Below are 24,902 nucleotides of genomic sequence, written 5' to 3'. Positions count from 1 at the left end.
TCTGACCACCTTAAGGCCTATCAGAGAAAAGTAAAGGCAAGAGTGAAAACATCTATTATGGTGGTTCTTTTTCAGCTGAAATCATACAATTGATTTCTTTTAAGCAGAGGGTTATAAAGTGACACAGGCTTGAGCAAGGAATTAATTGGCATTAATAAAAGTTCTCTCACAGCCTGAGAGGAATGATTGTGAGCTTAGTCAAAAACTATTTATCACATATCTGTACCTTTTTTATGTTTGTACCTTTTTTCCTTATAAAGTTGTGTGACGTTTCTTAAGCTTCTGTAAAGCCAATTAATTTTAAGAATAGTCTAAAGAAGAATGAACAAAGCTTGTGCTGAAGGTTTTTGCTTTAGCCGTATTCTGCAATCTGCAGTGTTCACATTTGGATTCTCGATGCCATGGCCACTGGCCCTTCAAAGAAAAGTACTGCTAGGTTCTGCCTAGGTTGAGTGTCAATTTACCTGGACAGTAGGCTCATTTTCACCCAGTATATGCAGGGACTTGTTTAATTACAGTGGAACAGTGACAGTGCAAAGGTCTGATCAGGAAATAGCAGAAATAGGTATATTCATTTTACTAGGATTATGCAAGTGATTTCTCATGCATGATCTGGTTTTATGAAAACAAAAAGTTCATGCAAATAAGACAGATGTGACAATTTTATTTAATAGACATGGAAATTGAGGTTGAAAGAGGTTCCATAACTTGCTAGAACAATATAGCTGTAAGTGGCAGAGATGGGACATGGATCCAATTCTTGGTATTTCCACTAGACCACTCCACTTCTCTTGGGGACTACCGTCTTTCCGGGTCATGGCTGACTGATTATGAGTATTTGTTCTGTCAAATGATGGCACAATATTTTGCACCCAGAATATAATAATCATATGAGTTTTTAATGGTCAAAGCCACTTAAGCAAGTTCAGTCTGATATTACTTTGGTTGGTGCTATATTTAATTCGAATGTTGAATGACTACAACTGGGAGTGGAATGTTTCTGGTGTGGCAAGGCACTAGGACTCCTGGAGATTTTAGGAGTAACACCCAACTGCACATAGTCTCTTCATAGTGTCAGCATTGGAAATACACAAACATATATGGCTTCCTAGAAGAGTAAGCTCAGCAATTCATGAGACATGATGTTCAGAAGAAAAAAATATATGCATATGTGCTCATATGATTGTTGTTGTTGTTGCTGTTATTTATTGAGATGTTGATACAAAGAAGCATTTTTGAAGATTTGTTTTTTGTATAGCAGAGAAGATATCTTGGTTATTCATCAGAAAATTTCACTTGTTTCCCAAACTGTGCTTACTCATCTTGAAATGTGCAATAAATGATTGTGTAAGCTTCTTTCTTACTGTCTTTGAAACTCATGTGTGGTTAATTATACAATAAAATTTGCATTCAGTTTTACTTAAAAGTTTTGTAATCCTTTGTCATTACAGTATTAGTATTGGGGAGAAAAGTTTTGTTACCATTGTAAGGTGTTTTCAGAGTGCAAAGTGAGATTTAAAAAGGAAAATGACTAAATAAAAGGATTGCTAATGGATTATATCAATTTCAACTAATATCGGTTTCTCTTTATACATAACCACAAATGCGAATTAGTTTTTTAGGTATTTAAACTATAGCAATGAATTTTGATTTCTAAAATATTTTTGAAATGGGTGATTAATCTTCCAAAACTTCAAGATAAGCTTTAGCTTTTCAGGCATGTTGTCCATGAAAATTACATTAAATTTTTTTAATTTAGTTTTTTTTTTTAATCAAAATGTTTTTCTGTGAAAATATTGAAAGACCTTATTTTCATCTGTTTTCCTTTTTCAGATAATTTAGTGTAACGACATCGGAGACTTCTTGTGTAGTCCTAAACATTCTTTAGATTAATAATTCTTTATCCTGGAAAATGTTTGGGAATAGGAAAATTTATTTATTTTAGTTTTAGAGGGAAAATCCAAAGATCAGAAAGTGAAGACTCAAAGACAGCAACAGAAAGAACAGAACTCCTTAGTCCTTCATTTATCCATTCTGCCCTTTTGACAATGACTTCTGAGATTAAAACACTTAGAATGCTAGAAATGTCCAACAAATGCAGAGTAGAGAACTATTTTCCCCTTGTTATGCACACTATATTTCTATGAATACTCTTAGATTTTAGTATATTTATAGATGATTATATCACAGTCTGAGCTATAGAACTCAAGGGTCTGTCATGTGAAGTATGATTAAGTCAGGTCCTTGTCCACTCGATATTTAGGCAATTGATTGCCTAGGCCCAAGTGCAAGGTTTTCATGTCTATTAAATTTTAAGAATTAATTTAGACACATGGTTCTGACTTGGTAAGATAATTTAATATCTAGCTTCTGTTATTTCATGGACTTTCTGCTTTTACTACATGCCTAGTCTCTCCCTACGGTGGATGCCGCTTTTATATTATCCCCCTCCCCTTTCATCCAAGTAACTGATAAAATGTCAGAATGGAACACAGCAATTTCCAAGTTGCCATTGAGCCATTGATTGCCCCTGTTTGCATAAAAGCCCAAATATCCATCAGGTTCCAATAATAAAAATGAATAAACGAGATATCACTTTTGTATCTTGGATGAATGCATGACATCACTTCGCAAGTTAGAGCAACAGTGCAGGTGACAATAATTCAGGACAGGTCATTTGGCAGGATTGGTAAATTGTGCTATTGTTGCAAAACTCATATTTGCACTATCTGTGAAAGTTTTAGAGTACTTTCAATTGGAGTAGACCATTTGGTCATTTAACGGACATCATTAATTTTGGAGAGTTAAAATAGTTTAACTAAACTCTGTTGATCCAAAGCAAATATGATCCAAAGCGAATGTGGCAAACACTGGTTTGTCAGTTGGCAATTTAAAAACAAAAGGAAGTGTTTGTGCACAATGTTCACATTCTTTTATAACGTTTTCAAGTGGGTTAATGACAGGATAATAGAACAAGGCATATTGGTCATAATTTTGATCACATGGTATGTGGAAAACATTGAAATTTGATTAAAAATTATTTGAGGTTTTCCAGAAATGCTAAGAAAATTTGCTTGGAGAGGAAAGTTTATACATGTATTTTTTTTTACATTGAAAATAATTTTATCAGAATAGTATCATATATGATATATTCTGCATTACTGCCTTGAATTATTAAACATATTTTACAAGATTATAACTAAAAGGTATGGGCTCTGTTGTTCCAAACCAGTATTTCTAGAAAAAATTTTTAACCAGAAATAAGCAAGCAAGCAAACAAATCCCAGAATGTGAGTTCTCAGTGAAAAAGCTGAGACTTTATTCCAGGCCTACAATGAACTGTTGATTGTGATCTCAAAATTTATGCCCAAGGTTTTTCACTTTTAGGTTCCTGTGCAGTCCAGTAAATAAAACTTTTTGTTCTGAAACCAGACAGAATCAGCAGAGATTGAAATGGCACTTACAGACATACCCCATCCACCCTATTCTTTGCTCAAAAACCCATACACGTGTGCTTTTTTTCCCTCTAATTTATCTGAAATCCAGCATATCTACAGTGCATGAAATTCCACCACATCAGATTTTGAGGTTTTTACTTGTGTTTCTCCAGATGACAAATATATTTCTCTTTCTCTTTCTCTCCCTCATCTCTCTCTCCACTTTCACTCTCTCTGTACCTCCTCCTCCTTCCACAGAAACAAAACTGACCTCAGCATGCTATTGTCCATCTCCCCTCCAGACTTTATTGCCCTCTTCCATTTTATCTGGTCAATTTCTTCTTTTCCTTTAGGTCTCAGCTTAGACCTGCCTTCATCCGGGAAGTCTTACATATGCCTTCTCAGTCCTTTTCTTTTCACCCCAACACTGGTTCAGGCAGGTGCTCTTCTAATGTACTCCTATAGTCCTGACAGTGCTTGCTCATGTTTCTACATCCACCAGCACACTGAAAGCTCCATGAATCCTAGGCCCATGGCTGCCCTGCTTATATTTGCATAGCCTGGGATGTAGTAAGAGCTCAATAAAGAACAGGAAATGAAAGAAAGGAAGGGAAGAAGGGGAGAGGGACAATACCATTTTATAAAAAAGTATCTTAGCAGCTTTTTCAAGTTCATCTTCAGATAGAGCACAAATACCATACCTTTAATCTGCAGTAGAGATGGGTGAGGGGAGCAACCCAGATGGGAACAAGCCCTGCTGCTGGTAGCTGAAACTGTGCACTAAATGCTAACCTTCTTCTATGTAAAATTGTCCATTCCATACATGCTGAAAGTTTGAGAGTAGATGTGGTCCCCTAGTAAGGGCAGATATGCCAGTATATTGATTTGCAACATGATTGGCCCTGGGACTCCCTTCCCAACTGCCAGGCCAGTCATTTGTGCTGGCTTTGTCCCATTACCCCTTTATTTCTGGCTATCTTCAAATTGCAGGCTGAGAACTTGGGCTGATTATATGAGGGTGCTTTAAGAAGTTCATGAAAAAATAGAATTAAAAGATAATAGAAATCCTTCCATGAGGTTTTTGAAGTACCCTCATATGCATCATAAAGTCTACTCCAAATTTTCCTGAGTTAAAATCTTCACCTTTCTTTAACAATTAACTGAGGTACCATGATTAAGATAATTGGCACCTCTTTAGGAGATAAAAATGTTAAATCTTGGCTCTGTTATGTATAAGCATGTAACCTTGGACAAGTGACTTTGAATTTTATTTTCCTCCTCTGTACAACCATCATACTGGCTGGCCTGTGTTGAGGTTGAGAAGATCAGATGCATATGAAAATATGTTGCAAACTCTAAGCAGTGTGAGGTCATAAATTGATAAACATGAGAACAGGGTCATGGACACTAAGTTGTCCACCAAAAGTGATGTCGAGTTTCCTTTATCATGTGAATAGATCATAATATAGGATCCTTTACTTAATTCTAGAATTATGAAATGGAATTCACAATGAGGGGTGTCTGCATAAAGAGATGTTCATAAGTACCCTCTCTTGTTGTGTACCTCTGGAAATGGCTCCCTACTTTATTGTCTGCTACTTTGAAATTTTACCCAGATTTTTAAAATACCTTGAGTTCTGAATGTTTAGATTTAGATGATATTTATATTATGGTTGAGTATCATTCTTTCCTCGCTTAGATATCTGAATACTATTTTTGTGTGCGAGTAAGCTTAAAAATTGACTGTCTAAATATTTAACCAGAGTTATTTTAAAAGAATTTCATTATTTATCTTCTTTATGATTTATATTATCACATTCTGTGTCTGTAGTTGTGGTTTATCATAAGCAGCCCATCTGCTACAAGAGCCAAATTGGAACATTCATATAAGATGAGTTCAGATATCATAAACATGACAAGAGATGGATTACATTTAGTCTTTCTTCATGTTTAACCAATTTAATTTGTTTCCTATGCAGAAGAGGCTCTAAATTTACTTAATATATGTTAGCACTTAGGAACATAGTTAGAAACAAGGCGAAGGTCTTAACCTATTCGTAAATAAATGAGAAGATTCCTGTCGACGTGAAAGAGAGAGAGAGAATTTATGTCAAACAATCAGGAATTTAAAACATAGTGGTCTTTTAGGATGTCCAGTTTGTGTACATACTCTTAAGGCATGATTACGAATAACTTCACTTCCTATAAACAATGTGACTGGAGAAATTACTCACAGATACAACAAAAAGGGGAAGAAAGGTAAGACGTTTTAACTAAAGCCAATAAGTGAATTACTTTCCCTGAAAAGGTTAAAAATGGCAGATTTATTTTTTGCTGCCATAATATTTGTCTTTGTTGGACCAGCTATCTGAGGTATTCTCCAGAAGATGCAGGGCTCATTGAGACGTCACCACATGACCCTAGGTTCAAAGTTACAGCAGAGCCCTGAAGGCTTTTTCCCCTCTGTCGTTTGGGGACTCAAGGAGCCTTAACTGAAGGCTAAGTCTGCTGGCTGAATGAAAGTATTGATACTGCTGTAGGGAAAGTTTTCACTGATTATACTGGATTTCCCTTTGCCCCTGGTAAAGGTCAAGTAGAGGACTTTTTAGGGCAAGCAAAAGAGTCATTTATTTTTCACTCTTTAGGTGAAGGACTTATGTCATATTATTAGTGAGAATGTGATTAACTGTTAAAGCAACATAGGTCTTAATGATCTATAAAGCCATTTCTCTCAAAGTTATGGATTCATTGCTTTGCAGTACTAAATATATGTTTGCTAGGATCATGCAAGCCATGAATACTAAAAATAAAAATAAACATATTTCTTTGATGATGATTTACTACCAAACAATTTGGGGCTAATACATTCACATTATAGGATGCAAATACACATGTGACATAACTGAGTGGGCCTTTAAGATGAATTGTCATTACTTTTAGAAATATGGGCAGTGCCTCAACTTCATCACAGCCTTTGTAGCATAATGTTTTGAGAGCCTGTGACTGATGTTTCCACTTGCAGCAGTTTGGTTACTAAATTCCATATTTAGCAAGAGAATGGTTTCATTCAGCCTCATTGATGATCTAAAAACCCATATGTGGGGATATTATATGCCATTGTGAATTAGTGTGCAGAGCTGGTAAAATGAGATTGGGTGGCTCTTTTTGGGTCAGATGCTGAGTTCACAATGAGCACAAAGGCAGCATCATGGCATTGACAGACCCAGTGAAAAATAGCATCACATTCCCATGTCCACAAGGGTAGGTACCCATAGCTCCTCTACAGTCTATTCAGAAATACTCCAGGGACTACCCACACTGACAGGTTCGTTGTACATTGTAGTTATTTTTCCGTATCATGACAAGGATTTATAATTACCTCCAGATTATTTAGCAAAATAGAAAGCTGCACAGAAGGTCAAGTTGATCTTGTTTTCTTACGTCTCCATCTCTTCTTCTGGTCCTCTCTGTCTTCTCTTTCAAGGACCATAATTTGCTCTCTTTCCTTCTGTTGCTCTCATTGCTTTCTTCTATTTATTTTTTTCCACTCCCTTTCCTTTTCTTACTTTTATTTTTCTTTCCCCTCTCTCTTTCCCCTTTCATTTTATTTTTTAATTTCAGAACCAGAGTAGAAGATAAGCTGACATTGAGAATACTAAGTTATATTCTTGGTACTGTCAAGAACTTGCTTAAAAGAAAAAGGTTTTCTGTTATCAAGAGAGAACTGCATTCCTTAAAACAATGAATATGTGATTCTTTTCCAATTCCCATATCGGGATTACTAATTTCATTACTGGACTTTAAGTGGATCCGTTCATTGCTCAGCATTTTTTTCTATTGTTACAATATGAATTATAAGATAGTTTTAATGGTATCTGTGCACGGCCTTTAAAAAATAACTTAGCAAGTAGAAAGGAGGACAGAAGGAAGCAAATGATGGAGCAAAGTGCACACTATATGAGCACTGCAGACGGCTGTATAAGTTAGATGGTCCCAGTGTGCGTCTAATTTATGTAGCTGATAACCCACGTTAACAGAGACCCTGGCATGATTACGGAGGTAATATTTTCTCAGGGATGTACAGTCTTAAACAACTTCTTCCTGTATTAGGTTCATACATGCTTTTCTTTAACATAAAGCAGGTATGTCTGTTCTCTTGTTCCATTTCATTTTCTTGGAAAAATTAATTTATCGTAGGTCAGCCGAATGGAAATTCTGCTTACTGTTTACAACTTAAGTTGCCCTCCCCATCCCCTGTGTTACCCAGGGAATTAGTTCAATATGGAGTCTTATTCCACACCTATTTCTTTATTTTACCCCTCTCCATCCTTCTTTTCAGGGCTCTGTTTCAAAAACTATATTGCCAAAGAGCAGCTGGTAGCATTTAGCAACCACCTGCACAAGTAGTTCTGTTTCCAATGGAAGAAAATTTAGCTTACATAAGGCAAAAAAGTATAACGTGACGGCCTTTCCATTTTTATTTGTATTTGTGTACATTTTCTTACTCATTGATGAATGTTCTGCTAAGTGAAACTTAACTCCTTGGTAAAGAATGAGAAACAGCATGGTGTAGCAGTCATTTGTTTCAATAAGGTTTGGTTAAATTGAAACTCTGTCAGTAAGGCGAGAGGTTGATCACAGCCAGGAAGAGACTCTTAAAATCTGTAACTTCTTTGAAGGGTGAGAAAGGCATCCTCTTGAATTGGATACTTCTACTGTGATTTTCCAGGTAACAGCGGACTGAAGACTAGGGAAAGCATCACAATGTGTACTGATTCCAATGAGCGACATTGTAATGATTTGACTATTAAGACATAACACTAAATAGATTACTTTCCTGTTGCTTGAGAACAAGTTTAAATCTCTAAGTTTTGATTCAATTGTTCACATAGCTACCCACTGAATATTGATCTTAAGTGCACTAGCAGTGACTAATGTGTCAAATAGCTAGATTTCCTTAAATCGAGGTAGCTATTCTGTACATGAAGCCTCAACCTAAAACCTAAAAGCTGGCCATCTACAAATAATATCTGCTGACTAACCTATGGAAAGCCAACTGCAGCTCGTAAGTCACTCTTGCTTGCCTCTGTCTTTTAATCTGCAATCACCATTTTTTTTCTAGGTCGAGGAACTATGTCAGAATAAGACTAAGAGACTTAGTCAAGGTTCATTAGCTAGTAAGTGTAAACTCATGCGGACTTCTAGCATAGTCACCCCTTAAGGAGAAAAGTTCAGCAGTTAATATTGTTTTATTTAGGCATAAAAGTTATCGGGAGCCACAGAACATAGCTGTGCAGTTATTCTTTCCAGAAATCTAAACCATGTATATAAATGATAGATTTCTTTTTTAATCCAATTCTAAGATGGAAAGGATTCCAGAAGAAATTTAGTATGATACGTTGGCATTATAGAATAATGAACTAAATATTTGACCAAGGTCACCCACTAGTTAGTGGCAATGCTGAGAAGAGAACCAAATTAAATTAATTCCCTCCCTCCCTCCCTTCCTTCTTTCCTTTTTTCCTTCTCATATCCTTCCTTTATTCATTCTTCACTCTCCTTTTTCCTCCCTTCTTTCTCAAATATTTGAGCCTGTATTCTGAGCCAGTTACCACTCGTCTAACCTAGACATTGGAGATAAACCATAACTAAGTCAGACACCCTCTCTGCCCTCAGGAGTCTAGTGAGGGATACAGTCAAGTGAACTGGTGCAGTGCTGTCATGGTGGAGGCATAGGACATTTAGGTGTGGGTGATGGGTGGCAGGGATACACCACCAAGTCTAGAGGGAGTCAGAGAAGGTTTCCTTGAGGGAGTATATCTAAACCAACCCTTGAAGGATGGTTAGACTTTATTCCAATAAAGGGGAGTTATACAGTAGCAGAAAAGGATGTTCAGGCATTAGCCCAGAGACAAGAGAAAGCATGGTAGAGCCCATGAACTTACAGAAATTCAGTATGAGTGTGAAAGGACAAGAATAGTGAGAGGAGAGACTGAGTGGAATTCCCTTTAAAGGTAAATTGAATTCAACAGGCATTAATGCTTGCAAGACACCATTAGCAGCTATGGAATTTTTAAGATAATCCTTTTTAATTTAGTGAATGATAGAATGATTAAACCCCAAAATGAAGGGTACAGATTATGAACTTCTCTTGGAGTTTGGAGGACAAGGAGGCCATTGTGGACTGTAGTAAATAAACAAAGAAGGCTTCAAGGAAGACTTTTAAAGATGAGCAGCGTAGCTACAGATCGCTGCCATATGCATTCCTTTTCTCCATGAACAAATACTCTTTACTGTCTCTAGCCCCTCAATTTCCATTCAGTCTTCATCTTGTTGCAGCCTTTGCTTTGCCCACAACACTTGAAAACATTAGTAGTAATCTCCATCTGCAAATCCGGCATCTGTTTCTTAGTGCTCTGTCCACCATAACTTTCTCAGGACAATTCTCGCCTTTTTGGACACTGTTTCCCCCTCTGCCTTCTAGACCACCATTCACTTCTGTTCTGCTCAGTCTCCTTTCCTGGGTTTTCTTTATCTTTCCTTCCACTGTCCTCAAATGCTGCTGTTTCCCAGCATCCAGACCTCAAGCCCTCCTTTCTTTTTGTACTCCCTGATATCCCAGTGTCATACACACCTAAGGATATCATGTATTTATCCACCAGGGACTCCCAAATCATTATCTTAGGCTCTAGACATGCAACTCTACCCTTTTTCTGAACATCTGCACCTGACTATCTGGTCCCACTTCAAATGGAATCCATCCTCCGTCCCCTTATTCCCAGTGAAGTTAATACTTTCATCCTCTACCTCATTTCTCTCACTAGAACTTGCAAGTTCACCTTGACTTCTTGCATTCCTTTTCTCTTCACCTATGTCCAGTGACTTGCCAAATTCAGAGATGTCTTGATTCTGCCTGATTCTCTCAACTCGCACTCCCTTTCCCTTAATTCAGAGCTTCACCACCTATTGCCAGGACTATATACAAGTGCTCCAAATGGCCTCCCTTCCATTCAAGACCATCCTTTCTAAGCATTAAATCTGAGATGAACTTTTATTTGCTTAAGCACTACTCTGTCTCCCTGTTGTCCACAGCAGTAGTTTTTAACTGTGTTCTGCTCTGTCCCAGTACCCCATGAGACAACTTCAGGAGTAGCCTTGGGAAGAAAAATCCACATGGGTCAGTCTGCTCACGCTCCTCCCGTTCTTCAAGCAATGCAGCATCAAACATTGTTTGATATTTCTGGGTTTGCATAAGATTTTGCTTGGGGAAAAAAAAGTGTTCTGCTGCTAGAAACTTTTGAAAAATAGAAAGTCAATCTCTTTAGGCTAATATACATGGTCGTTGTTGATTTAATTCCCCCACTGTCTCTTTAGCTCCATCTCTCCCCGCTCTCTGCCCCTCTCCCTAATCACATTCACTCAGAGTTCTCCTGAAAGCCCTATGCTCCTTCACTTCTCAGAGTCTTTGTTTACGCTGGGTCTCCCTCTTTGAAATCTGTGGCCATGTTTGCTCTCCATTTTCTTCACCTTCTCTACGTAGCAAATTCCTGATGACTCAACTCACATCTGGCTCTTACAGCTGTTCTTGAGAGAGGAGTCTGCAGAAAGACATTCCTCATAAATCTCTTCTACAATCCTTAACACATCAGTTGCCTCCACCTCCAGATTGTTTCCCCCCTGACCTCTTGGAGGGCAGGGAGTGGGTCTCATGGTTGTACCCCAGCCTGTAGCCCAGTGCCTGTGATGCAGGAAGTGCTGCCTAGTTAATGTGAGCTCTGGCAGCTTCTCCTCTTGCTGCTGTTGCTACAATAGCAAAGCCAAAGAACTTTTTTGAGCAATAATAATAGTATTTTCGATGTTTAGGATGGTTAATCTTAAAGTCAAGTGCAAATTGAATAAAAAGGGGAAAGTCTGGAGTAGGGAAAGTCTGGAGTAAGGGAGATAGAAGTCTAAAGGAGATTCTCAGAATAGTAAAGTATGAGTTAGATTAAAATCTACAAATTCATTGCTGAATTGATGGGATGAGAGGATATATCTGAGAGGAGAAAGGTGGAAGGCTTAAGTGTGCTCATTTTCTTCAGAAATCCTGCCTATGGCAATGTAATTTTCCATTCCCCTGCATTGTGTATTTATTCCATTGAGATGAGACAAGCTATTTGTTTCTACCAGCCCCCTCTCCCTCATCACATAGCTGGGGTGGCAGTAGCAATAGCAACAACTTGCCCTTGTTAGTGGGCACCAAATAATTTGCTATACATTTTACCTGTATTACCACATGAGATAATGCTCATGAGAGAGAGTAAAATGAATACTATAAGTACTAGTATTACCTTCACTTTAGAGAGGAAAACAGTGAGGCTCAGAGAGGTTAATTAACTTGCACAAAATCTCACAGCTAAGAAATTGTGAACCCAGGAATTCAAGTATGTTTGACTCCAGAGCCTGACCCCAAATCCCCTCACTATTCAACCTCAACAAACTTTGAGATTAAGTACTTTTTAGCCAAGTATTTTTTTCAATCTAATATCTGAATACTCACAGATAACATCTGCTTTGTTAATGCAAATCAGGAAAGTTGGGGTTATCAGAGAAGTGAATTCTCTAGATATCTGAAGCTCAACTGTTTGAGCCCTGTTGCTTCTATAATGTTGCCATTAATGATGAAAATTTTTCTAAAATCATTAATTTAGGAGATCAGATGGCCAATCTCGTTGGATTTGTGTCCTAAATAAAATTAAGTTGAGTGACTGTCTTTTGGGAAAAGTGTGTAAGCTTTGGCACACGGGTTTAACCTCTGTGCCACCCAAATTAAAGGCAATTTTCCTATACTCCTGAGTTCTTTTTGCAGGGTCTCACATAACTGAAGTTGTTAGGTAGCACGTAGCTTCCTTGTAGATGTAAACTCACAACTTTCTACACTGCTTTAAACAAGTTGGATCTCTAATATTTTTTAAAGTGTGGTCCATAGCATCAAATATTGGGATACTGTTTTAAAATGCAGATTTTTGGACTTAACTTTAGATCTACCAACTTAGAAACATTGGGAGTAAGGCCTGAGAATCTGCTTATTTTTATGAAGTAACAAACACTGTAAAGAAGAGTGTAGTGATGGCCTTTTGGAAAAAGTAGGATTGATAGTGCTAAGCACAATCGTTGAAGTATGCAGACATTTAATAATAGCTGTTAGCCTTGGCAGCTCTATTTTATATTACACTTTGCCAAATGCCTTTCAGCTAGTGAATTTCTGTGGTAATTAATTGTAAGCATCTCAGCTCTGTGCATGTTTAGACTCAGTTCAAGCAGCTCTAGCACCTGACTAAGTAATCCCTCTTCCTACCCTTCTTCATTTTGTTGGTTAGCTTTGTTTTGTATTTCTCATCTCCAGATATATATAAACAGTTTTCCAAGGTTCTCCTCTGAACAGAAACTCTACATGTGTCTTATCCTTTCACTGTCATAACACCCTGCAAAAGTCACATTATTAGTCCCATTGCATGGATGAGAAAGCTGAGGCTTAAACAGATTAATTAATATTCCAAGATCACAGAAGCAGGAAGTTGGAACTGAGGTTTGAATCCAAGTTCACCCAACTTCATAATTCTGCCTTTTTTCAATATGCTGGTTGCTTCATCTCATTTGGCTTCTTACCTGATAGGTGCAGATTAACTACAGTTTAAGTATCCTATCCAGGATCCCTAGATCACACTGCCACCAAGCCTGTTTCTGAGATACACATCTATGGTACTTTTTGAATCCTCACTTTAGTCACAAAGTTACATCCTTGGGAAGAACAGATAAATAGCATCATTTAAACTTCAAGGCATAATTGAAGTCTGGAATTATTCTTAGTAGCATTTTTTTGTTCTTTTTTTAAAACCAATATCACTAACCTAATTACTAGTTGGTGTGTGGAGTTGAGGCACGACCTTTTCCCCCAGCACCATTGCTGATTTTTTAGTCACTGCTGACCAATAGGACTTTCTGCAAAGGTGGAAATGTTCTGTATCTGCCTGGTCTAATACAGCAGGCACTGGCCACATGTGGCTATTGAACTCTATGGCTGGTGTGACCGAGGAACTGAATTTTTCATTTTCATTTTAATTAATTTATATTTAAGTTTAGATAACCATATGTGGCTAGTGGCCACCGTACTGGACAGCATAGGTCTAGATAGGTCTACAGGAAAAGTCGAATAGTTAAGGATTCAAATCTAGAGCCAAATTGACTAGCTCACTCGACTGTGTGACTTTGTGCAAATTACTGGACATCTCTGTTTTTCATTACCTTGAATATAAAATGGCAATAATAATAGTATGTACCTCCCAGGTTAGCTATGAGGATTACATAAGCAGTTTTATGTAAAAATACTTAGCACAATGTTTCACACACAGTAAGGGATCAACAAAGTTAGCAGCTGTTATTATAACTATTATTAGTTCAATTCCCTAAGTAATTTGAAATTTGCCTTTTTTTGAGACTTGAGATCTGCTTAGAAGTGCTGATAACATGGTAGCTGCGTAATACGTATTTGTTGAATTAAATTTTTGAAATCTCTCATATCTGAGATGTTTGATACACAGCCTGATATATATATACTTAGAGAGGATGCTGGAGAGGGTCTCAGAAAATGCCTCCCATTCTTCAGATATATAATACAAAAATGCAAGTCTGTTGGTCAAGATGAATGAGAAGGAGAGGAAGTGAAGAAGCTTCTGTACTTACAAGGCCAAAAATTGAAATCCTATCACCTCTTGTCCCATGCAATTCAAATATTCATGATCTTAAAAAGTTTATTTAAACTTTGAAATGTGTGAGGAGGTGATGGGGGGGCATGTTAACAGGACATATGATAAGTAATAGGAAATCTTTTTTCATCAGGCATATTATAAATCAATCTTAGTGATTTTTATTAGCCAGTCAGTGTATAAGTACCTTGTGCACCAAAATAAATATATATGTAAAGAGACTTGCACACCATGCATGGTATGTATATATATGTATTTGTAAGTATGTGTACATATATTAATATTGACATTAAAATTAGATAGTAAAACCTTTTCTTTTAGTGCCAGCTGATTCTAACCACAATAAATTGAAAATTTGAACTACCTTGGCAAGGCTTAGCTTATAAAGACCTTATAAATGGCTATACAAATACTTCTCTAAGTGGAAATAATATTGGACCCCAGGTTTAAAGTACTATAGATAGGAAAGAGAGGTAAATAATTGCCTTTTTACTTTGTGACCATATTGTAAATGCCAGACAATGGAAACACTAGTAAAATTAAAAGGGAATTGCTAGAGTAAAACAACAAACTGGCCCATAAATTGTCTTTTCTTCATCTGTACTATGGATTAATGTTGACTACTTTACCAGTGAGTCATTTTAGCAGAGCACGACTCATGCTGCTGAGCTTATGCTGGGCTGAGGTCTAGGACAGAGAGGGAGTCCTAGGGGACCAGGGGGAGGGGAAGCTTGAGAGACACCACACTATCCATGAGAGCTTATGGCTGCTTGGTAGACAGCTTAAAAAGAGACACCAACTGCTCAACTGAAGGAAATATAATATGTCCTTTTAATGAGTTGAATTCAAAGAACTTTTTGAGGAAAAGAGAAACAAGGTATTTTTGCAGGGCTTTGCTTATCACAATTGCCAGTCTACATCTTTACTAGCTGGTAAAAAGTGCCAAGCATAGGTATCTGTCAGTTTACTAACATGTAATTCTGCCCGTTTATTGAGATGACCCTGTTGTTACCAAGCCTGTTTAATTGTTGACTTTGTGTTGATGTTATTATTCAAGTAGCTCCCGCCTATTGCTTCAGAGGTCAACTAGCTTTCTCACTACATTTCATCTGCACTGCAGCCCTTAGTCAACCACACTCCTTCTTAGGCAAACATTCTGCAGCAGCTGGGTTGGAAACTATCATTCCACACATCACAGCAAATCTCAGACAACTTGAGTTTAATTATTCCCTGTTGACTGGCTTTGCCATTACTAAAATCTCTTTTAACACACTAGCATTGAGAGTGGAAGTGTAGGGTTTCTTAGCTCTCAACACAATCTCTTTTGCATTAATATCCCACGGTTTATTTCATAGAGCAAAGGCCTATTTGCGGTCTCTAAAATCTGTTTAAACATAAATTGCAAGGAAAGGCATGGGTGACACAATATAGCTATGTATAGTGAAAAGACTGTGAATAGCTTTAGATACTTTTTCTGCAAAGTGGATTCCGCTTCTTTTTTCTTTTCAAGTGAATGTCAAAGAAATTTTAATCATCCTTAATTTTTAGAACACATTTATGTTTTATTACTCTGCTAAATAAATAGTGTGGGCATAGTGTATCCCAAACTGAACTTTTCATGATGTTTAACAAACTGTAATTTCATGATTAATAGTGCCTAATCTGAATGTCCCGTGAAAGCTTTGTGCAGACGGAAGTGTTCAGTGTTACTAAAGGTTAGCAATCTCACAAAAGGGACAGCTCAGTGATTGTTTGCAATAAGGTTTATAGTCTTAAGAGTTATGAGAAAAACAATAAAACTTTGGTGTTGGATATCTAGCATAACATATGCCGAGATTTATCACAACCTAGAAGTTAAGTAATACAGAGGGAAAGATCTGAGCAAGTTATGTTTTAAAAATTCATTTTGAAATATCAAACCTGGGAGAACCGAGCATGGGGTATAATTGCTTTCAAGATGATGTGAACATTATCTTAGCTGGCAAACACCCTTGATTCCACTAAATAGATGGCCGGAACCTTCTCTTCTTTGCTGGTTATGGACTGTTCTCTCGAAGCTCCAAGCTTCCAATTTATACTTGTACGACCCACTGGCTAACAGTAGGATTGACTCTGAGAGTCCAAGGTCCTTCTTGATTATGATACCTTGACTCTGCTTGAATTGTGGGATAAGGCACATCACCAGTTTCACAAGCAATCTTTTAAAACCCTGAATCTGATTGATTTTATCTTTCCTCTGTCAAAACTCTCCAGCGGTTTTCCATTGTTTTCATGATAAAGTTCAAAATTCATATAATTGCTTACAAAGCCCTCCATCATCTGGCTCCTATAAACCCTTCAACCTACCACCTCTCCCTATTTTTCTCTCAGTTTTTTAAACTTGCTTATAGGGTCTCACACATTTCATTCATACATGTATTCATTCATTCATTCATTTATTAAACACTGATGGTGCCAGGCACCATGCTGATTGCTTAGGGCCATGTAGGAAGATAAAATAGACATTGTCTGTACCCTCCTAAAGTTTATAAACTAGTCAGGAAGCCGGAAGTAGAACCAATAACTACAGAAGCTGTTTCCTCTGACTTTTCTGCTTGCACATAGCTACCTCATTCTTATATTTCATATCTTACATTAAACACCCATTCCTGAGGGAGACTTCCCTCAGTCTTCTCCTAGGTTAGGTCCTCTTGATACATGCTAAAGAAATAAGGCTGAACCATATTTGCAGAAATTAGACTTTAGGAGTATATAAAAGCCCCTCTTGATTCTGTGGCTTCTGGATTCTTTTTGAGTCTTTATCGATCATCTTCCCTTGCTTGGTGATATTTAGTTCCTGTGGTTGGAGACTATGTCTATATGTTTGCATGAGGCTCTGGCATACAAGGTAGAGAAGAATATCAGAAAAAGTTAGAGGGAATCATATGTCGGGTACCTACCCATTTCAAATATTCTACTCTTATTAAAGTATTTGATTTTTATATAAACATTTTGGAATGAATATAGAGAAATAGGAGAACATAGAATGAGAGCATAGAACTCCAGCATAGGCCTCTCAAATCCAGACTCTGCCACTGGGACCTTTCTGTTTCCTCAGCTGTAAATTGGAAATAATAGTATCTATTTCTTGGGACTGTTGGGAGACTTACATGAGATAATATATGCAAAGTCATGAGAACATGCCTGGCATGTTGTAAGTACTGGATTTTATTGTTATTCCCATGTTACAGATGAGGAAAAAGGCTTGGGAGGGTTAGGTAACTTTTGAAGGTCATAAAGTTAGAAATAGAAAGTAACAGAGCTGAGACTGAAACACAGGTCTGTCCAATTTCAGACTCTGGCATCTACTCTCTATACCAGAGCAGTTAAATATCCCCCCAGTGAGCAAAGGTGACACAAAAGGCAATCAATAGTTACCAGAAGAGACAGTCTGCTTTTAAAGCCTGGGTTTTAAGAAGTTGTCTTTGTGCCTGCTTTCTGTGGATAAAGTTGTGCTTGATTTCTTAAGTAATGGGCAGCAGTGGTCATTTGAGTAATGTGCCAGATGGTTGCATAAGTCCCTGAGAAGCAGCATATTCTTCTGTTTAATTTTAAAAATGCTACGTGTCAGGTTGAGAAGGGAAGATAAGAAAGGAATGACCTTGTCTTATGCTGATAAATAGCTTTTTCCAAATACACCTTCAGTTGGACGCCAGTCTACACGTTCTCAGATCTAGTGTCTTTCCTTAGAACATAGAAAAAGTCATTGTTTAGCAATAAAATCCCTGCATTAACCCGATAAAATGTGTCTTTTAAACATTGTTCATAATTGAAGCATTGTTGAAATAACTGATGATCTAGGCATAAAATTTGAATCTAGATTTTTCTTTTTATAAAGATGTTCTTATTTAAGGTTTTTCTTGTATCATGTCCTTTACAATTGTTATTTTCTACCTGTCCTTTGCAGTAGTCTGGAAAGGAAACTTCTACAGTTTTGATGCCATTCATCCATTTCTGTCCATTACACTAGTAATGTACCAGCAGTGCCAGAAGGAAATGCTTGGCGGTAGGACTGTTGCGGATTTATTAAAAATTTAATTCCACATTAATTGCGTAACTAATATGAGCCAAGGACAAAGATGCATAAGATATTTTTTTCTGGTCCTGGAAATTTTAGAGTTTAGTCGCTATATATATATGTATGTATAGCTAGATAGATAGATAGATTGATAGATAGGTAGATACTTTTAAGAAAATATAGAGAGACTTATGGCCATGAGGCTGCGAAAGCATAGCAAAATGCCCAGCATTGGGAGTTTAGGAATTTGCCAACCATTTCTGGAGATGAGATCTTTAAAATGATTTGCATAAATTAGCCTGGTAAATCAAGGATAGAAAAGATGTGCCAGGCAAAGAGGGACCTGATGAAGCAAAGGCTCAGAACCTGAGTTCCTAAAGTAAATATGAAGATTTCCAATCTGGCCAGTACTTACAGAGTGCAAAGTACGAAGTAAGGAATAAGAGGACACGAGTGTGATAAAGTAGTAGAAGCCACATAGAGTGTCTTGCATGTCGTGTGAAGTTCGTTGGCTTTCAGCCTGTCGGGGTAGAGAGCCATTGAAGGCCTTTAAGCAGGGAATTAACATGGTTTGGTTTTTACACTAGATAAATCACTCTGGCTACGTTTGACAGAATGGTCTGAATGAGGAAGTCTGGATGCAAGGGGCCGGGTATGATAATTAGAGTGGGAGAAGTTAGCAACAGTGAGAAGCATCTGATATGAGAACAATTTAGGAAATGCAATTCACAGGGTTTGGGAATTGCCTGGATTTGGGACATGAGAGAGGCTTAGCGGCTAAGAGTGCAAGCCAGAGAAAGAAAGTGAACACAAAATGTTTTCAGAGTTGGCCAGACTGAATTTAAGGTACCTCTGGGACAACTGGATAAACCAGTTTGGAGTTCAGAGTGGAGCTTGTGGTTAGAGGCATTGTCAGGGAGTTACCAGAATAGGGAGGGCAGGAGGATTCCGAAGTGGTTGGAAGAGAACCTACTGGGCATGTGAAAGGGAGAATTGGCTGAGAAAAGCCTGGGAGAAACCCAGCATTTCCTCAGCAAGTAGAGAAAATGACCTCAGTGGGGCATTCTGAAAAAGAATCCAGAGAAGGAGAAGGTGAACGAGGAAAGGGTGGGTCATGAATGCTAAAGATAGAGACTGTTTTAAGAAAGAGGAAGTGATAATAAGCATCAAATGTTGTACAAGTCACATGTATTTTATGTTTTTGTGTCATCCTTGACTGCGTTTACTAATGATGGAAGTAGGTATGGCATGAATAGGGCCAGAATGAAAAAAATGTATCCTCTCCTTTGGGTAAACTATGGAAAAACAATATTTTAATATTAATATAATAATAAAAATTCCTTAATTGATAATTATATAGTATGTAGAGTTCATAAAATGTCCTCATATCCAATGTCACTTGATTGTCACATGAATCCAGTAAGATAAGCATTGAAACCTTAGGTTTTTTCCCCTTTTCCAATCCTGAGAGCCAATGCACATTGAGGCTAAGTCTCGTGTCAAGGTTAGCTGCTTGTAGAGCCCAGACAATACAATGTTATGTCCTCAGCTTCCTGACCCATGGGCCTTTATGATACCATGTTAAAAATCCAAACAGGACTAATAATAAATATTCCTTTAGATTATGAATGCAAAATCTTCACATGCATTGTTCAGGTTTATTACTTTCCTTCTAGACGTTATCATTCAAAATCAATTTCATGAAGTTTCAGCGATCAAAATATCAATTACCATTTTTATATGATCTCTTCTGTTCAATTTTTCATATCCATGAAAAGAAATTTGTAGTTGCAATTTGTTTCTTCTGAGATTAAGTTTATTTGGGGGATAATTTCTAGATGCTTAGGCCTCTAATTACATCTACAAGGGTACATGCAGAAGTAAATAAAGTAAAAACCCATGATATAATGAAAAGAAAAGAAAAGAAATTGACATTTGTTAGGATTTTGTGTAACACCGGGAAACATTATCCTGAATAAAATAGATAATAATCTGTACATGACAAAAAATTAAATCCACGTTACTGGAGGTGGCCATGATTGCATTACTTGATACAAGGTATCTGCCATCCCAGTTCTTAAAGATGAATTACATTGCTATGTCAGGTCAAGTCAAGGGCAGACTTTTTGGGGGGTGGGTGGGTCATATTTGCATGTATCCTCTTAGTGCAAATTTGTGGCACCCAGAACAAAAGGAGAGTTCCTCCTTTTTCTCAATCTTCAGTTTTCTTCCCTGTCAGTATTGCTGGTTCCATATAGATTTTACATTAGTTTCCTCTGTCTTAAGCCCCACTTTGAATGGAACCCATTGAATGTTGGTTTAATTTCCAACATTGCTCATTGAATGAATATTGCTCATTCTGGAATGACCTAGTGTTCCTTTAGTATTTATGTTTCCTCTCTTGGGAGCTTTCTATTTTGCCAAAATCAGCTCTCTGTCTTCCCCTGAGAACACTAAGGACAAAAGTTCTTCCCCGCCCCATCCCTTCCTCTGTCTTCACTATTTACTCGAGGACTTCTTCTAGACCAGTTTCTCTGTTTCTCTTCATGGTTTTATGGTCTTTTCCATTTTACAATAGTTGAGGAATAGCTTCTTATCCCTGTTATTATATATTTTCCTCATTTTCTTCCTCTGCCTTAGAGTAACATGGAGTAAGTGCTGGACAAATAATTTTCAAATGATTTATTCCAATAATCATTGATTTCATTTATTGGATCAATTTCTGAATACATTTGAAGGTCATTTTTATACTACCCTTTGAAGGATTAGAATGGCTGTGATATAAATGTTAAAGAGCTTTATAACTGTCATAAAGCAGTATTTCAAACTTGTATTTCCACAAACATATATTGAATACCTACTATGCATACACCCGTAGACCAGGAATTAAAAGAGATGTAAGAATGACAAGAGAATAAAATCTAATAGGGAATTCAGGATGGATGAAAATCTGACAGTCTTCCTAGAGCTATTGTTCATTATTAATATGTTTCTACACGAGAACCAAAGCAATTTAGTTCATTCTTATATACTCAGAAAAAACTTCTAACAGAAAAAGACACTAGCCTTTCATTTAGAACATCTTTTTCACTGAAATCTTCACTATTGGTTCTTTTTTGATAAAATGATTAAGGTACTTTCTGTTAGAAAATTAGCATGTATAAAATTAAATTATCCACATGTATACTTAAAGAAGAGAAACATTCTTAAAATAATGCAAGGAATTTGTAAGCATACATTGATATAAAAACAAAAAGAAATTCCAGGAGTACATTTTGAAAATTTCCTATTAATTTGACAATGATGAAAGCAGAATATTCAATTTGGAATTTTGTTATGTATGGAAGACTGTTTTGTAATTTATAGATGAAACACTGCCCATTGGATTTAGAATTTAGAGTTTAAAATGGAGAATCAAAGAGTTTATAGTATTGGCCATTCCTCAGTAGAAATGGACATTATGGGCAGAACCTCAAAAGACTAGTAAGTTTATTTAAAAATGGGTTTATATCAATAGTTTGATTTTCCTATTTAGCTGCTGAGTTTAATGGTGTATCCTTTCTCGATAGTATGAAGGGGGAAAATCCCCAGTTGCTACTTTTATTTGAGGGGACAACTAGTTCTCCCAATCCTATGTAAATTACTGTTTGGATTCTCTGTGAAGCTTTGTGGAATGTCATCCCAAATTAGAAAAGCTGGCTTATAATGTACAGTAGAGAAATAATCATCACTCTAGCTACTTTGTGTTCAATGCAAAAAAAAAAAAAAAAAAAAAAGAAAAAAAAATATATATATAGGTCAAAGGCACAGTTTTGGCACCCACCAAAGTGTGCATATGTTTGAACTGTAGCTTTTTACAATTAAGTACATTGGGAAAAAATGTAATTTGAGGGTTGCTTCTGAGAGAATGGAGAGGCTTGGTGTTGACTTTTAAGGTCTGACTTGGAACAGACAATTTTAATGTTTAAAATAGACATCTAAATCAACAGAAGTAAAAATAGGGTGTTTTGATCAGAAGAGGTTTTGCAGCATTAGACATATGTATGAAATAGCTTTTGTGATAGTCTGGGGATTTCATTGCCAGTATGAACTACATAAGTGGCTAAATATAATTTTCCTAAAATATTACTTCATTGGGCCAGTAGTAAGATATCATCTTGGCCTTTGTATTTTGGCTGGCTGACATTTGTTTCTTTCCCATGAAAGAATGTAGAACTGCCCTCATATAGAATTGAACAGAGCAGAGTATCATGCTGCCCTTCTGTTTACTAAGATAAACTTCTGATAAGATGGTTAAGCAGGAAGTTGGAATAGTTCAGGAAACTAAGGGCTGCTTCTTGCTCTTACTATCTGGTGCACATTATTCTACACTTTGGAATTCTATTTTGAAGTTTTTACTTTTTTTTAAGTACAAGATGTTCTGAGTTTTGAATGATACTTTAGGTTTCTTTTCTGTGGGTATTGAATAGGTGTGAAAAAATGTCAATATTTTTATTTGTATTAACACTCTGAGGTTGGAGCAAACATTAAGTAATATGAAAGTAAGTATGCCACTTGGGTTTTGGAATGTTTGCAAAGAACATAGCAGAACATGTTTGGAAGTAAAATCACCATTATTTCCATTTATAAATATTTTGATAGCATATTGATTATTTTATCTAAATTAATGAGGATAATTTAACTTACTTTGATAACTACAGCCACTGATTTTCTTATCATAGTTTTAAGTCTTTTAATATGTCTGACTCAGGGAAAGATTTGACCTGGAACCCAGGACAAAATATTGTATTTCTGCTAAAGATCATGTGTAATTTTTTTCTAAATTAAACGATAAAACAGAAAACAAATTCTCCTTGAAAAGGAAAATTTATCCTCAGCTAAAGCACATTGTTAGACTTAATTTAGTCTGTGCTTATGGAATGAACTAGTATTAGATGAAGGGGAAATATTTCCTATGACTTTTTAAAAAGTAGAAACCAAAATCTGAGCAAATATAATTTTCTTTACTGTTGCCTGCATGGGTATTTTCCTATTAATAATATGTCTAAATTTTATTTAGAATAATGTATAGAGAGATTTTACCTATAATAATCTATATGCATAAATTTTATATGTAATGAATTTTATCTATAAATTTTCTTTATACTGTACATTTTATAGATAATATAAATGGATTGGATAAATAGAATGGATTATAGAAAATCCATTCTAAATCAAATATTTTGCCTTTTCTATATCCTTTGAATTTTTATATACGTTAAAGAATTCACCTTTGTATGGAAATCTGCATTTTTCCCTAGTATTCCATAGTCAGAGAGGTGCTATGCAACCAGTTCAAGCACTAAGAATCAAACAAAGTAGACTAATGAAGTTGCCAAGACAGTTATGATAGAGGGGAAAAAATAGATTAGATGTAGGGTCAGTGTAGAGTCTTTAAGTTGATATAGGAAATTAACTTAGAATATTTTTGGTTTGCCCATAACCAATCATAATGCAATTTTGTTAACAAATCTGACCTACCAGGATTTTAATCTAGAAACTGGCAACATTTACCAATTTTACAGGTACAATTCTTTAACCCTAATATCTCTCAGCCAAATGTAAATAAAATAATGCCATAATTTAATAAAAAACCAAGTAGCTTAATTTGAAGCAGCACAGGGAAAACAACAACAACAACAGCAACAACAACAAAAGCACTGTAGGGTAAAAAATTATCAGCGTTATCTCTAGAATCTAAAGTATTTCTAATAAAAACTCATTATGAAAAGTCTAATACTTGCTTAAAAAATTCTTCTAAAAAGTGATAAAATTGTTTAACTGTTGAATTGTAATTGTTTTCAAGGCATCTTTTTCCCCCTTAGCCATCTTTTTCATGACAAGCTGCTGTTCTTTCTCATTTCTCATGGATTTTGAAGAATATTTTGAGGATATATTCTTTTAAAGAATCAGAGTCCCTAACTAAGTGGATAGTAACACTGTTAATTGAAGTAGAGAATCTGGAAGAACAAGTGCTCAAAAGCCATTTTGATGTGTACATTCTAGTATGTTTTATTAAAAGTTTAAACCCATATATGTGTGTGTGTGTGTGTGTGTGTGTGTGTGTGTGTGTGTACGTAAAACATACAGATTCAATTTTCCTACATTAGGGTTGCATGTCTATTCATAGAAGTATAAATCACATAAGTATAAAGTAAATTTTCAATTATCCAGGGACAAGTTAACTTTTTTTGGAGAAAGAGTTGAAGGATAGAAATTAACCATGGTGAAAAACAATCATAGAGGATTTGTGAAAGAAATTTAAATTTCTGTTGATCATCTGAAGCATCTACATATCCAGAGTTGTTTATCATTTAAAACTGCGCACTAGATAAGAAATACCACAGCATCTTTTTTTCCATCCTGTGGGGCCTTTAGCTCCCTGGCTGGTAACATACATCATTTGATAGAGAAATGCTGTATTCCGCCACTCACTGCCCATCCTTGGCCCTTAGCTGGCTCTGTAGAAAGGGCTAGAAGGCCCCATGGCTTGCAGAAAACTGGAGGAGTTAGGTAAGGAGGGGAAGGCACAAGGAGTGAATATGCAGCTGGGAATACATTTCCATCCAACTGAACCTCTAAATTAGAAAGAAATAGATGAAAAAAGTGAAATTTGAAACAAAC

This window comes from Cynocephalus volans, chromosome 1 (assembly GCF_027409185.1).
Source record: "Cynocephalus volans isolate mCynVol1 chromosome 1, mCynVol1.pri, whole genome shotgun sequence".
Lineage (NCBI taxonomy): Eukaryota > Metazoa > Chordata > Mammalia > Dermoptera > Cynocephalidae > Cynocephalus > Cynocephalus volans.
This window is presented reverse-complemented; position numbering follows the sequence as displayed.